Consider the following 13,923-nt stretch of genomic DNA (forward strand, 5'->3'; position numbering starts at 1 on the left):
TGTCAGAAAAAAACACTGCTATCAAAGTATCCAAAAGTGACTGGTTGGTATGGTTTTTTTTACTTCGCTTTTATGCCAGTTTTGGCTAATCGTGAAGAAGATTGTGAAACTCACAGATAACATCCATGCTCAGGCTGGGATTCGAACCCGGGACCCCTGACATCTTAGCGCGCTGTGTTAACCTCTCTGCCACGGAGTCCGGTATATCCCAAATTGTTAAAGCAAGGAGTGAAATTACTGTTTTCGAGCACCTCAACATTTTACATTACAGCGCTTCAACAAACCTTAAAAGGAAACAGATGATAATGGCGCAGCCTTGGAATTTACAGTTAATCTTTACTGGATGTAAATGTTTCAAGCAGAATCCTAACCACTATAAAGTACGAAAACAAATTGATTCCAGGTAACTGGGTCAAGTAAATAAACACAGTTGGGCAAAGGTTTAGGCCCCTTTCCATTTCGTTATTGTCCAGTTCCTATAGATCTACACCGCAAAACTTCGCTTTCTCTCCATATCTTTTTCTGTCGATTGCGCAAAGAGTTTGAACATATAAAAAAATACCGCTATTCCCAGATGGCACGACATTGTCATTAATTGTATGCAATGTTACCGACATTGTACACAGTACTAACAAACGTACAGTTGGCGCAGGTGTAACCAACGCTACGTGGTGGGTATCTCCTAGAAGACGAGAAACAACTTCGCCGCAAACATGGCGGCGGTGCGAAACCTCACGTCACATGAAACCCACCTATATCCGAGAATATTTATCGTGGTACATTTCCCGCCACTGAGTGGTCTGCTGGCCGACCTTTGCAGCAATCACGTGAGACCTTCCGGGTCAGTCTTAAGGCACATGCAGCTGCTAACAGTCACGAGCTATGAGCTCTAAACCTGTCCATTCTAACCTAACCACATATGCAATTACAATTCAGCCTAGTACTAATATTGCATAACTTGTATGTAGTACTTGAAATCAGGGTTGTTAAAGGTTCAGGAATTTTAAATAAATTCAATTCCGGTCCAGGAGAGAAAATCAGCAAGCGTAAATGGGTTCTGGAACGTAAAGAACCTTTTTATCGGGAAGGTATTTTAATTCGGTCCAGGAACCTTTTTTCCAGATGAATTTAAATACGGTCCAGGAACCTTTTCTCCGAATCATTTTAAATAGGGTCCAAGTTCCGTATTGAAATGAAACAATACGAAACTTGGATCGAGTGCGGACCTGACGATAAACAATTATCCACTTGTGAGCATGAAAGACTAATCCAGGTGCTGGCTGCCTCGAGAATCTGAGATACAAGGTAGAAACGGGCGAAACGCAAACGCTCCAGTCACGTTGCCCCTTTCCATGTAGCCCCATTCTCTCGCGCGCGTTCCTTCACTTGGTTGTAGCAGCACTGCCCTTCCCTGTTGTGATATCTGCTGGGAACACAGCAGCCTCGTTACCTCATCGACGGCTCCTATTGGCTGCGGTTCCTGGATCGGTTGCCAGAACAACACTTGACGGGTTTGCTTGAACTTAATATAGTCCATTCCGTTGTGCACAGTAACTCTTCGACAAGGGAGTTTTTGAATCTGGCCCACGAGAGAACAACAGCGTTTTGATTTATTCCCTGCGATACGTTTTCTACAACCGCAGTGAGACATTCCAATGTAAAACGTACTCGCGGACATTTTTAGAAGGTAACTTTTGATCGGTCAACCCTGGTCCAGGAATTGTAAATGAATTCAATCCCAGATCGGGAGAGAAAATCAGCAAACGTAAATGAGTTCTAGACAGTGTATAACCTTTTCATATTTAAAGTATACCAATTCCGTCCAGGAACCTTTTTGGGAATCAATTTAAATACGGTCCAGAAACCTTTTTCCAGAATGAATTTCAATCCGGTCCAGGAACCTTTTTTCCAGAATGAATTTCATTCCGGTCCAGGAACCTTTTTGCCAGAAAGAAATTCAATCCGGTCCAGGAACCTTTTTGCCAGAATGAATTTCAATTCGGTCCAGGAACCTTTTTTCCCAGAATGAATTTCAATTCGGTCCAGGAACAATTTTTTCCAGAATGAATTTCATTCCGGTCCAGAAACCTTTTTGCCAGAATGAATTTCAATTCGGTCCAGGAACCTCTTTGCCAGAATGAATTTCAATTCGGTCCAGAAACCATTTTTTCCAGAATGAATTTCATTCCGGTCCAGGAACCTTTTTGCCAGAATGAATTTCAATTCGGTCCAGGAACCATTTTTTCCAGAATGAATTTCATTCCGGTCCAGGAACCTTTTTTCCAGAATGAATTTCATTCCGGTCCAGGAACCTTTTTGCCAGAATGAATTTCATTCCGGTCCAGGAACCTTTTTTGCCAGAATGAATTTCAATTCGGTCCAGGAACCTTTTTCCCGCATGAATTTAAATACGGTCCAGGAACAATTAAAATACGGTCCAGGAACCTTCTTCCAATGAGACAATACGGAACTTGGACCGAAATTAAATTGTGCGAGAAAAAAGATTCCGGTCCTGCAGCGGAACGCAACAGAACCCATTAGAATTGATGAGTTCCTGGACCTTCAACAACCCTGCTTGAAATACCTTGATAAACAAAGATTTTTCTAATCATAATTATTGTGCAAATAACACATATTTTTGCACAATTTAGTAATATATTATTATTCCTAGCTACCCAACAAATACCCATACAAATTGCAATAAGGAAGTGGTAAATATCAATAACTACTTATTGTAGTGCAATAGGTCTCCGTGGCTAGCACACCGCACCAGGACGCCAAAGGTCCTGGGTTCGATTCCCGGCCTGGACATGGGTGTCCTTTGTGTGTCCGTTCATCATCATCATATCATCACTCATCCTCATCCTCGCGATTAGCCAAAAGTGGCAGAAATGCGACGTAAAGTAAACCAAATCCGTCAAACATTGTGGTAGATTCCCAAGTGGTAAAGAGTTCACAGTCTGACCTTTTGCCTAGAGTATTTAATGTGCAATTTCTAGTGTAACTAGTAATACTCAGTATATCAAACTGAATTATAGTTTCTTCACTGCAAACTTAAAATTTCTTGCTTGTCCTATATATTTTTGTTCCAAGTCCTACTTTTGCTGAACTGCTACAAAAACGTTGATTTCTTCCACAATAACAGCAAATTTCCCGGACTTCTCCATGACCGTTTCAGAAAAATCGAATTCCCTGACTTTTCTAGGATTTCGAGACTGATACACACTAGAGCACCTGCAGCGAGAGGATTTCGCTCGAGCGCCAAATAGTTCGCGCGGGCGACGCTAGAAAGCGTACGGAATTGAGAGCTTCGCTCGAGCAGGCAAAACAATCTGTATACGCCCGAAGCCCAGTAGTACACGTGTAATCGTAATTTGTCTGTGGTAGTGAGTCCTCAAATATGAATCCTGAAGTGAAACTTAAGTGTAATTGAAACTTAAGTGAACATAGTCATCATCTCCATGTTAAAATGAAGTTCGGTCTATCTTACCAATACACAGTGATGTATGAAAATGAAATAAATGATTGTGGGCTGAAACTGCCACGACGGATATTTTACATATCGTCCATTGAGAATGCCAATGTCCTATGTCCAATTTTCCATTCTTCCAGGGGAACCCTTTAAAGTTTGACATGATTCTTGGATCTTTGTCACCATTGCGCTGAAAGTTTGTATCATTGCAAAGGATGATATATTGAAACCTCTCTAATAGAAGTAGTTGTTTGGTTAGTTATTTATACTGTAATTATTAGTTGAAACTTCAGATAGAATAATTGCACGCAACACTAACTTTGATTTGAGAGTGTCAGTGTTCTATCTACCAAATAGAACACTGCATTCTGGAAACGAGATGGAAATGAAACAATTTCATTATAAATTTGTCATTGGGTAGCAAAGTACAGTAAATAATTCATATTTTGGGAAATCAATAAACTACTTTGAATCCACTTTTATTCAATTTTTTTGTTTGTCAACAACAGAAGTAAGAACCGAAGACCACTACAATTGCTAAGCAGTTGCCACAAGTGACTGAGGTTAGAATGCAAGTGGTCTATCTGAGGTTGGTTGAAGAAATTGCCATAAGGTTTCATTGTCTGCTGGAGTTTACAGTCTCCAAATGCTGTACAAGGACCAAAAAGACTCTCAATATATCAATATTGGTTGTATGTAGGCACCAGACGATAGCAGAGATGAAACGATTGCGTCCTAAATAGACCACAGCCAAAATGTCTCGATTTGTTTACAATTTGGAGATACATTTGTATTCCAAATGGACAATATATGTGTCTACGATTACTGTGGCATAAAAATGATATTGGATTGCATAGGCGAGCGAGCGAAAGTGGTCCAATGCAGTACTCTACATACACCCTGATACTGTTTGTCAGTCACCACCATTGGGACGGCACTAGCTTTCCTTTGCATGGAGAGGTCTCCAATCAACAGCTCGTACTTACGTTTCGACGTCCAGATTAAGTTCCTGCATTTTACGAGCGGGCGGCAAAGGGTTGAGGCAGATTGAGGCGTGTTGGTTGATGAGTTCTAAGATAATTCCTTTCCCCGCGAGTTGGACCAGAGGGATCCAGTGACGGCAGCAGCAGGACCAATAACTCCTTGCGTCAAAATTGAGCGCCTGTCTATTGATTAAGCTGTAGCTGAAGGCGTGGGCAAAGTCCTCAATAATTTTGTCAACACATTCCCTGGCTTTTCCAGGCTTCAGAGGTAATTTAAAAAGGATTTTAAACATGCTACAAAAAGTTTACTACACTACCATAAATATGAGTTTCCAAAACGTTGGTACATAATAAACATTATCAAATACGTTTTCTAATTCATTTACATATCTTCTACTATGTAACCAACCTGAGAATTCAAGGTTGTATATTTGTAAGAAGTTAAGATTTTTGAAATGTTTGTTACTTCAAATAATGTGCAAGCTGTCACAGACAACTACAGTTAGATTGATACAGTTGTGGTTGGAACTTGTATATATGTTTATAAATACGTCATAATCTGTTCGTGTTGACGTCACTTTCTCATCTCAGCAGAGGAAGTGAACCCACCTGAATGTTTTTCACCTGACGACAGACTGAGTTAGAAAACAGGTGAAGGTGAGAAATGAACAGAAACGTGTTAACGGTTAATAGAATGCCCGAATAGTGCAATTGGTAATTATTTTCGTTTCATTCTGGCTATACTCGGAAATAATAATTAAGTACAGAAACTTTCGTGTATTTACGTTCGTCTTGTCCAACGTTAATTCTATATGCAAGTGTGTTTAGTGAATGTGATGTGATTTAATATGCTATAGAATTGTTCCTCTTCAGGCAGAAACGTAAGCGAATCTGTACCTTGCTTGTAAGTCCACATACGATAGGAAATATAAGTAATTATAAAACTGCGTTTAACTTTGAAGACAATGTTGTGTTTCTTTTCTACCCAGCAAGCCCTGATGATTTGCAAAGATTCTCATGTTCCTGACTAAAGGAGTAGCGGACTAACTTTCTGACGACTGGTGTACAACCGGGGGACGTTGCAACTAATTGAAAAGTTAACATACATGTATAACCTTTTTTGTTATTAAAAAATAGACAAAATAACAACAAAAAATCATTAAACATGTTGGAACTGATTCAACCAAGTATGTAATACACAATACGAGTGTTTATGGATCATAATAAACCGTGACGCAACAGCCCGTGACGGCCAGGGCCTACCCACCTACTGACTGCCAGAGTCACTCCCACCTGCCGAGGTGAGCGATCATCCAATCAGTTACGGGGTGACGTGTGGTCAGCACGACGAACCCCCAGTACTTGTGGGTTTCCGTGACCGGGTTACCCTACTCATTCGTAGCTCCCCAATTTCCTCACGATGGTGGGTGGCTACACGTCCCATACACTGACAGAAATGCCGGCTCCCGTGGCGGAGTGGTTAGCGCACCGCGCTACGGGTTCGAATCCCGGCCTCGGTACATATGTTTGTGAGTGTCCATTCATCAATTTCATCATGTCATCCCCATCTTAGCAAATTCGCCAAATAAAGTAAAGCAAATCAATCAATCACTGGCAGAAATCTCAGGAGGAAAGTGTTTACGTTCCCCCAGGTGACTCAAACCAGCACACGTCTCGAAGCCGGAGCCCAAAAGCATACAGTACGGCCAAGGTGCGGGACTAATAAATCAAGTAACGGTGCTTAAAAGTTCAAATTCACTTAATTTTCCCTGACTTTGCCACATTTTAACTCACAGGCTGATTTCCTTGTCTTTTTCCAGTTCACTTGAAACCCTGGTTGACGAACTCAGGGGTTGAATTCAACGCTCTTAAAGCTTGAAACCTATCGAGCACTACAATAGAAGCTTGTTTAAGTGCACGATATTTACAGATAGACCAAACTAATCGGGACTAGACCTACAGTCTAAAAACAAATACCAGCGATGGAAAAATACCCCAACAAGGAATGAAGCACGGAATTAGGGAAACATTTACATGGAAATGTTTTCAGTAAGTAATCATCGATCCGGTGTCTATAACAGCCACAAATACAATTGTCTATCTTGAGCTCCATGCATCATGAAGCATAAAAAAGCAATGTTCTTACACACGGATCTTCTTCGGTTATCTGTAGTCTAAATTCTATTCGCCTTTTAGCGAGTACAATGTTGTAAGCACATTGAGAACGAAATAATTGTTAAGGGAAATAATATGATTTGTTGCATGGTCTACCGTATCGCTTGATCTAAATCATTGTTCTTTCATTGTTAAAACAGCATTTGTGATTCGTTTTGATTGATTGAGTTGGTGTCTTTAGTCAACTTTATGAATAGTAAGGCTAATTGGGACTGGACCTATAGTTTAAAGTGGGATCCGAACCACTATATGCCTTCACCGGGTATCGAAGCCCGGAGCCCTTGATTACAAGGCCATTTTTTATTCGTAAAGTAGATTATATTTTTATTTCATAAACATAGCACGACGTAGAAATGATCTGCGCAGCTTTTCCTGCAAGGAGTTATTACTGCGCATAGCATTTATTGTACAGTTGCGCAAAACTTAATATTTACAATTGTCCTCTTTTCACGATTTTAAAGTCTGCGCACATGTGAAAAGAAGAAGGGTGTGGTACCACATGAAGCAATACGAAGGAAAGAAACTGCATTACTTATTAAAGCTCCTTGTTACCACATATCTAAATCATCGTCATATATAAGGAACACCCTGTATATATACCAGTAAAAGAGCACCAAGTAGCAGTTATCGCGTTACGTAATTGCAATGATGGAAGCAGCTCGTGCGAGATAATCAAATAGTTCAGCTTACGCCAGTAAATTGGATGCGTTAGAATACTTAGCGAAATTACGCAATTAAGTCAGAGGTGAGCGGAAGTTATAAGCGTTGGGTTTCACGTAAGCAACCGGCTGGTCACGTAAAGCATATTCTTAGTAATTCGGACTCTTTGAAATCTAGTTGATAGCTACTAAGTACTTGAACATAGAAATGAAATAATTCTATATTATTTGCAGTACCAAAGGTTGTACAGGGTGTCTCAAAAGTAATCAGCAAACTGGCACAGGTGAAAGTACACGATAATAGAATCAAAAAAGTCTCAGCAAGCATGGGTCTGCAAACGAGCCGTTTTCGAGATAATTGCAAACGTGTGGTTACAAGCCGCCACTGACTTCATTGTTTGTAAACGTCGTGCTAGTTGGTAAAATGCTAATAATGTGTGGGTACAAGCCGTACCACCTCTCGGTAATGTTCTGTTTGATTGCAACGCCACCTCTCGGAAATGTTCTGTTTTGTAAACAAAGAGCAAACCTCGGACCGCGCTCGGTGTTTACAAAATGCAATCAATGACGGCTTGTTAGATAATTTGTAAAAGCTTACTCATGTATAAACTACACATTTTATTGTAACCCGCAGTTGTTGGAACGTAACAACTTTCCTAAGCACAACGCACAGTATGCAGAAGAGTAACATGTTTGCTACAATACCCGAATGGTGTCAAAAGGGGATATGTATATTACGACTCAACTTGTGAGAATGTTTGTTTCAAGCGTCAACTTCACATTACAATTACTCAAGATCTACTTGACGTATTACAATATAACAAACACCATTCTTAATGAATTTTTCCGTATTTTCAAATGAGCTGAAAATAAAATGGGGTTTCCATGAAAAAAACTAAGTTTGTGTTGAAAACCTTATTTCCTTACGTAGTTGAACGTATTGTGTCCACAAATTTCATGAGCCCCTCTCATACCTACATATCTGCGAAAGCAGTTTTTCAATATTTATTGTTGTTCACGAAATATTTTGCGGTGGTAGTTTTAGGTGTCCCACCCGGTATATACACTGGTAACTTTCTTTCTCCAAATCAGCTATTCGTTCAGTACATAACCTAAATTGGGTTACTAGGTTACTCAGAAAATGTTAACTAGTATCCCGGATGATTTAGTGACAACGTCGCCGCCTGGTAATCAAGGGGGTAGAGGGTTCGATTCCCGGTTGAGGCATATAGTAGTCCGGATCCAAATTTAAACTTTACGTCTAGTACCAATTAGGCCTATATGTGCGTAAAATAGACTTAAAAACTAGCCAAGAATAGAACAGCGCAGGGATCAGGTGATAAGATGTATTTTTAAAACTGTTTCCTTGTTGCACTTTTGTGTGTGATATTAGTGTATGGATAGTTTTGAATCCATGGTAGTGTTATTACAAGAAAGCGATTGAGAATGGATTCGTGGCTGTGTAAGCCTATATCTAGACAACAGCGATAGGAAACCACACGAATATTCTACGCATTAAGTAAAACAAACGCGGGAAATATGAAGCAGTGTTTCCACTTACCTTATTCAAAGAGCTCAAATCATCAACGACTCGTACGAACGATCCGTCATAATCCGGAAGAGAAAAAGTTTCAGCAAGAGATTGCGCCACCTCATACAACAATCCTGAACGAGGCAGGAGAGAAAAAGAACAAGAGGAACAAAACACGATATCACGTGCTTGCGGCACCCGTTGGCCTACTGAACTGGAGACGATGTACGTAGCGCCAGACTCTTTTACCTGCCCGTCGCGCACAGCGCATGCGCTACGCGGGCGTCGACCAATCATCCCGGCGTCCGAGTCTCCACGCTCCAACGGGGAGCAGGTGGGACCAGGAACATGGGAAGGGGAGTCGGGATGCGAAACTTTCCCGCACAAATAGATTTTTAGTCAATAGTTCGTTACAACCGACGAGACTGGGTTTTTATTTATTTTTCTACGCACCGTCATCTCGTATCTATTCCGGGATTAACTGAACAGTTATCTCAGCATCTGTTTCCCCTTTTTGTACATCTGCTTCTTCTTTGCTTTTCTCAGAAATACTGATGTCAAAATGTTGTCGTGCCTTCTCAATATCTCGTTCTTTCTGTCTCTCTCTCTCGCTAAGATTGATTGATTGATTGAGTTGGTGTTTTAAGTCCACTTAATGCACAGTAAGGCTAATCGGGACTGGACCAGCAGTTTAAAGTGGGATCCGAAACACTAGGTGCCTTAACCGAGAATCAAACCCGGGACTCCTTGAGTACAAGGTGACGACGCTACCACTGCGCCATTGGGGAGGCCCTATCCCAATAGAGACAGAGATAGAGAGCAAGAGAGGATAGAAATAAAGAGAGAATTGGAAAATGAGAAAAAGGTGAAAGCGAGGATAGATATACTGAGAGAAAAAGAGGGGAGGGGGAAAGTTAAAAATGGGAAAGACAAATAGGTGAGGGCGGGAAGAGAGAAAGAGGGGAGGGAATGGGGTAGAGTAAGAGAAATAGGTGAGAGCAGGAAGAGACAGGAGGGGAAGAAGGAGAGAGAAATAGGATGGAGAAAGAGAAATAGAGAGAGCAGAGAAAGAGAGAGAGAGAGAGCTTTCCCTCTATCGTCTCCTCCTCCTCTTCTTCCGTCCCTGTTTGTCGTTCCGGTGACCTAGTGCCCGACTCACGACAAGGTCACCACAGTTACTGTCTCGCATTCCCAACTGGACATATATATATCTCATTATGAGTGTCCCTGTACGAATTTCATACAATATTTATTTCTATTTAGGATACTTTAGCCTCTATTCTACCTCGTTGGCTACTGAAGTGTAATAAGGTTGCCTTATTTTCAACTACCTGTTTACCCGGCGTTGCCCGGGTATTTATTTATTTATCCCAAACTTGTATTAGATCGTGAATGTCAACAATTAGCTTAGCGACTCCGAAAACTATGGATTCGACACTAATCTAGGTCATTTGTGCATTTTATTTTTCACCTCCTCTCACCCCCATGCCGATAGGTTATGAACTTGGAGTTGAACCGCATTGGGAGTGTCACGAAAACTATGGATTCCATTCGCAACACAGCCTGAATATTAGACAACCCGAGAAACACTATCGTTGTGTGGATTGCATAGAGTCACGGATGTCTGTTTGTGCGGAATTTAATATCGGAGGTTCTCGATTACTTTTACATGTCACCCCTTCCCACCCCACCCCTAGGGATGCCAGGGGTGTCTTACCCCCCACAGTATTTATTTCCAGATTGCAAGTGATACGCGTACCAAGTTTGGTCGAAATTGCTCCAGGCGTTTGAGAGTTATGCCGGAACAAACAAATATATGCGGGTGTGTTTGTGTGTCCCGGAAATCTGGAGCTAGCGAACGAAAAGAAGCCTCTACGCAAGTCGTACTCTAGATGGCTCGACCAATGAATGCGAGAAAGGGGAAGTACGTGCATGGAGATAAAAACGTGACTGCAGCTACCGGTCGCGTGAAGCAGCGGGCACTGCTTTGCTCCATCCATTGGCTTTCTCACCTTCTCTACAGTTATGCGCGGCCTTGCTCCACACATTCCCTAGATAAGAGTGTAGTATTCGTACATTTAACGGGTGTTCTATCTCTCGGAGGTAGTTTGTAACAGTGTCTCTCAAGTCATAAACAGTTAATGATGGTTCTTTTGTCTGGAAGCAAATTCCGTAAATTCTGACTATCTGCGAGGTATGTATCTAGCGTAGAGGCTTTAATTCTCCGTTTGGGCCTCTGCTAAGACCAGCTTTAGGCAGATTACGGCACATTGGAGATCAGAAGGTTGTAATTAAAGCCTTATGCTCCAGTAGACGGGATTTAGGACTAAATCCGGGATCTGGTGTTACAGGCAGGATTTGAGGATGGAAACCCTGTTATTTCCGAGTGTTTCTTCTCCATTCAAACTGTTCCCGAAGCTTACTAGCCCTCTCTTGCTGAGCTCTGTGGCGGTGTGCTTAGCACAGCGCGCTACGACGCCAAAAGTCCCGGGTTCGAATCCCGGTCTGGACATGGATGTTCTTGGTGAGTACTCCTTCTATCACCACTCTTCCTCATTGTCGCGATTAGCCAGAAGTGGCAGAAAAGCGAAATAAGATAAACCAAATTAATCAATCAGTATGAGAAAATAAATGCCAATTGTAACCGCGAATCAATGCTTGGCATGCAAAACCCAAACTCTATACTCTATCCAGGGAATCTCTGAACCAAGGTCGCGCATAACAGCAGAGAAGGGGAGAAAGACGGTGGGCGGAGCTAAACAGTAGACGCTGCTGCAAATGGCTGGAAGCTGCAGTCGCTTTTCCCGCTCCACGCAATCCCATTCCGTCACGCGTGTTCATTGGTGAAGCCGTCTTACGTCACTTGTTTTCGTTCGCTCGGTTCGGAGATTCCCGGGACATAGTATAGTGTGTTACCCCTGGTAGAATTATAAAAAAGTTCATTATACAAAACGGTATATTTTGGAATTTTCATATGTCTGATGACGTCATGATAACACTTGAAACTTCATAATAGCTTCTCCTGTATGTGATTCACTGACGGAGGTATGTTGACAAAAAAAATCTCGTTGTACAGAAGTTGGTTAATGATAAAAAAGACGTTTGTTGTGATTTTGATATTTTGTCATGTTTGTTGCATATTGGGATAGTTTTGTGTTATTGTAATAAAAAGAGAGGGTACGAAATTAAAACGAGAGATAGAAAAAGGCCCAAAAAAAAGTGACGAATATTTTATTGTACTCATATTTTGTACTGCAGTTACTCCGGTGTAACTAAATACTTTTTTTGAATTATTGTCAGGCGTGTAATGAGAAGTATTCTGTGTAGGCCAATTGAAGCAATCATTCTCCCAACGTAAGGAGTATAGTTGAAGTCCTGATTGGAACGCCACTTTACTTCAAAGATAGTTCCGAAAGATCAGTCACAACCAGATGTCAAGTCCAAGCCCAGTATATCCAACCGTAAAACCTTTTCCAACAATAGCGTCCGTTTCAAAAAACTGACAGTAATTGTCAAGTCCATGAGTAAATGCAATGTTGCCAATTCAGTATCTTTAGAGATTTCATAACGTGAGGTTGTGGTTGGGTTATTTTCTATAGGTTGTGTTATTGTTTTACTATGTTGTATACAATGTGGTGACCTTGGGAGTGTACCTAGGTAATGTCGCAGTGTATGAATTGATGTATAACCACTGTAGGTAAAAGCGACAGAAAAAACGGTGGTTGCTCGAAACTGGATACGCGTTTGGTCGGTTTCCTCTCTCTCCCGCTCTCTCTCTCTCTCTCTCTCTCTCTCTCTCTCTCTCTCTCTCTCTCTCTCTCTCTCTCTATCCTTGCCGGCCCCCGTGGCGGAGTGGTTAGCACATCGCGCTACGACGCCAGGGGTCGTTCGAATATTTGTAAGTGTCCATTCATCAATTTCATCCCCATTTCATCCCCATCTTCTCAAATTAACCAAAAGAGGCGCAAAAAGGGAAGTAAATAAAGCAAATCAATCAATCAATCAATCTCTCTATCATTCTCTCTCAGAAATAGAGAGAGTGAGAGAGGAGAGAGAGATAAATAGAGAGACCTCTCTCTATCTTCAGAAGAAAAATAGGAAGAAAAGAGAAATATAGAAGGAATAGAGAGAGAGAGAGAGAATGTGAGAGAGTGACAGAAGGAGGGAGAGAGATAGAGAAAAATAGAGAGAGGCTGAGAGAGAGAATCTCCTTTTTCCCTTCATTTCTCTCTCTCTCTCTCTCTCTCTCTCTCATTCTCTTTCATTCTTTGTCATCGAGCTATGTCAAATATACCGAACTGGCGTTCGAATCAGGACCTCAACTTTATCCGTTAAATAGCTGTAGTCGACAAGGATTGTAACAAGTGATACAGGCAGAATTTTAGGATCCCAATGTGGAGTCAGACCCTGATATTGTACGGTGTATTCGTTCATACTGTTTCTGTACTATCGCTTTTAGTATGAAAAAATAACTGCTATTGGCAACACTGAATCAATGTTTTGCTGTTGCATACATACAGGATAGAAAGTGCAGCGACTAAACAACCCCACAAAGAAAGAAGATAAGAGGAGTTACGCGCTTGATTGTCCTTTACAGGTTGTGAAAGTTTATCGGTGTTGCACGGCGACATCCTGTACTCTTCCCGCATGAACTTCTTGCAAATACAGACTTCAATATCTTTCCGGACATTCACGGAATGACGTTTGACTGCAATATACCAATGCGACCGTGATCCGGGTCGAAAACCCAATCGCATCGAAGGAAAAGCAATTTCCGTTGAGCCCCTGCAATAAAGTTGACCCGCGCGACGTACGTGCTTCGCGGGACGCAGACGTTCGCAGGATGCAAGACGATTCTCGTCTAAGCAAACTGACCATCATGCAGATACTGAGCTAATTGTCGTCTGCTAGTTCTTTGTCAGGGTTTTGTAGAGTTCGGAACGTATACAGGGTGGTTCAATAGTATTTCACTTGCAATTATCAAGGTAGGAACCTGAACCGTGGATCTGCTGAAATTTGAATCTCACTATATACAGTGTTATTAAAAACGAAATCCCTGGTCTCGTGATGTTGCTGTGGTAAGCTTATGCAGAATACAGTCAT

The 13,923-nt window shown here is 41.5% G+C and overlaps 1 protein-coding gene across 1 annotated transcript in view; it reads right to left on the reverse strand.

Moving 5' to 3' along the window:
* The window catches only part of LOC145999371 (GTP-binding protein Di-Ras2), a 462,071-nt gene extending 453,180 nt beyond the window's left edge, over positions 1-8,891 (reverse strand). Inside the window, exon 1 of the mRNA XM_083136315.1 lies at positions 8,851-8,891. The gene's annotated coding sequence lies outside the window, so the exon portion shown is untranslated. The remainder of the gene's footprint in view (positions 1-8,850) is intronic.
* Between the last annotated feature and the right edge of the window lie 5,032 nt (positions 8,892-13,923).

This window comes from Lepisma saccharinum, chromosome 15, assembly GCF_977018435.1.
Source record: "Lepisma saccharinum chromosome 15, izLepSacc3.1, whole genome shotgun sequence".
Lineage (NCBI taxonomy): Eukaryota > Metazoa > Arthropoda > Insecta > Zygentoma > Lepismatidae > Lepisma > Lepisma saccharinum.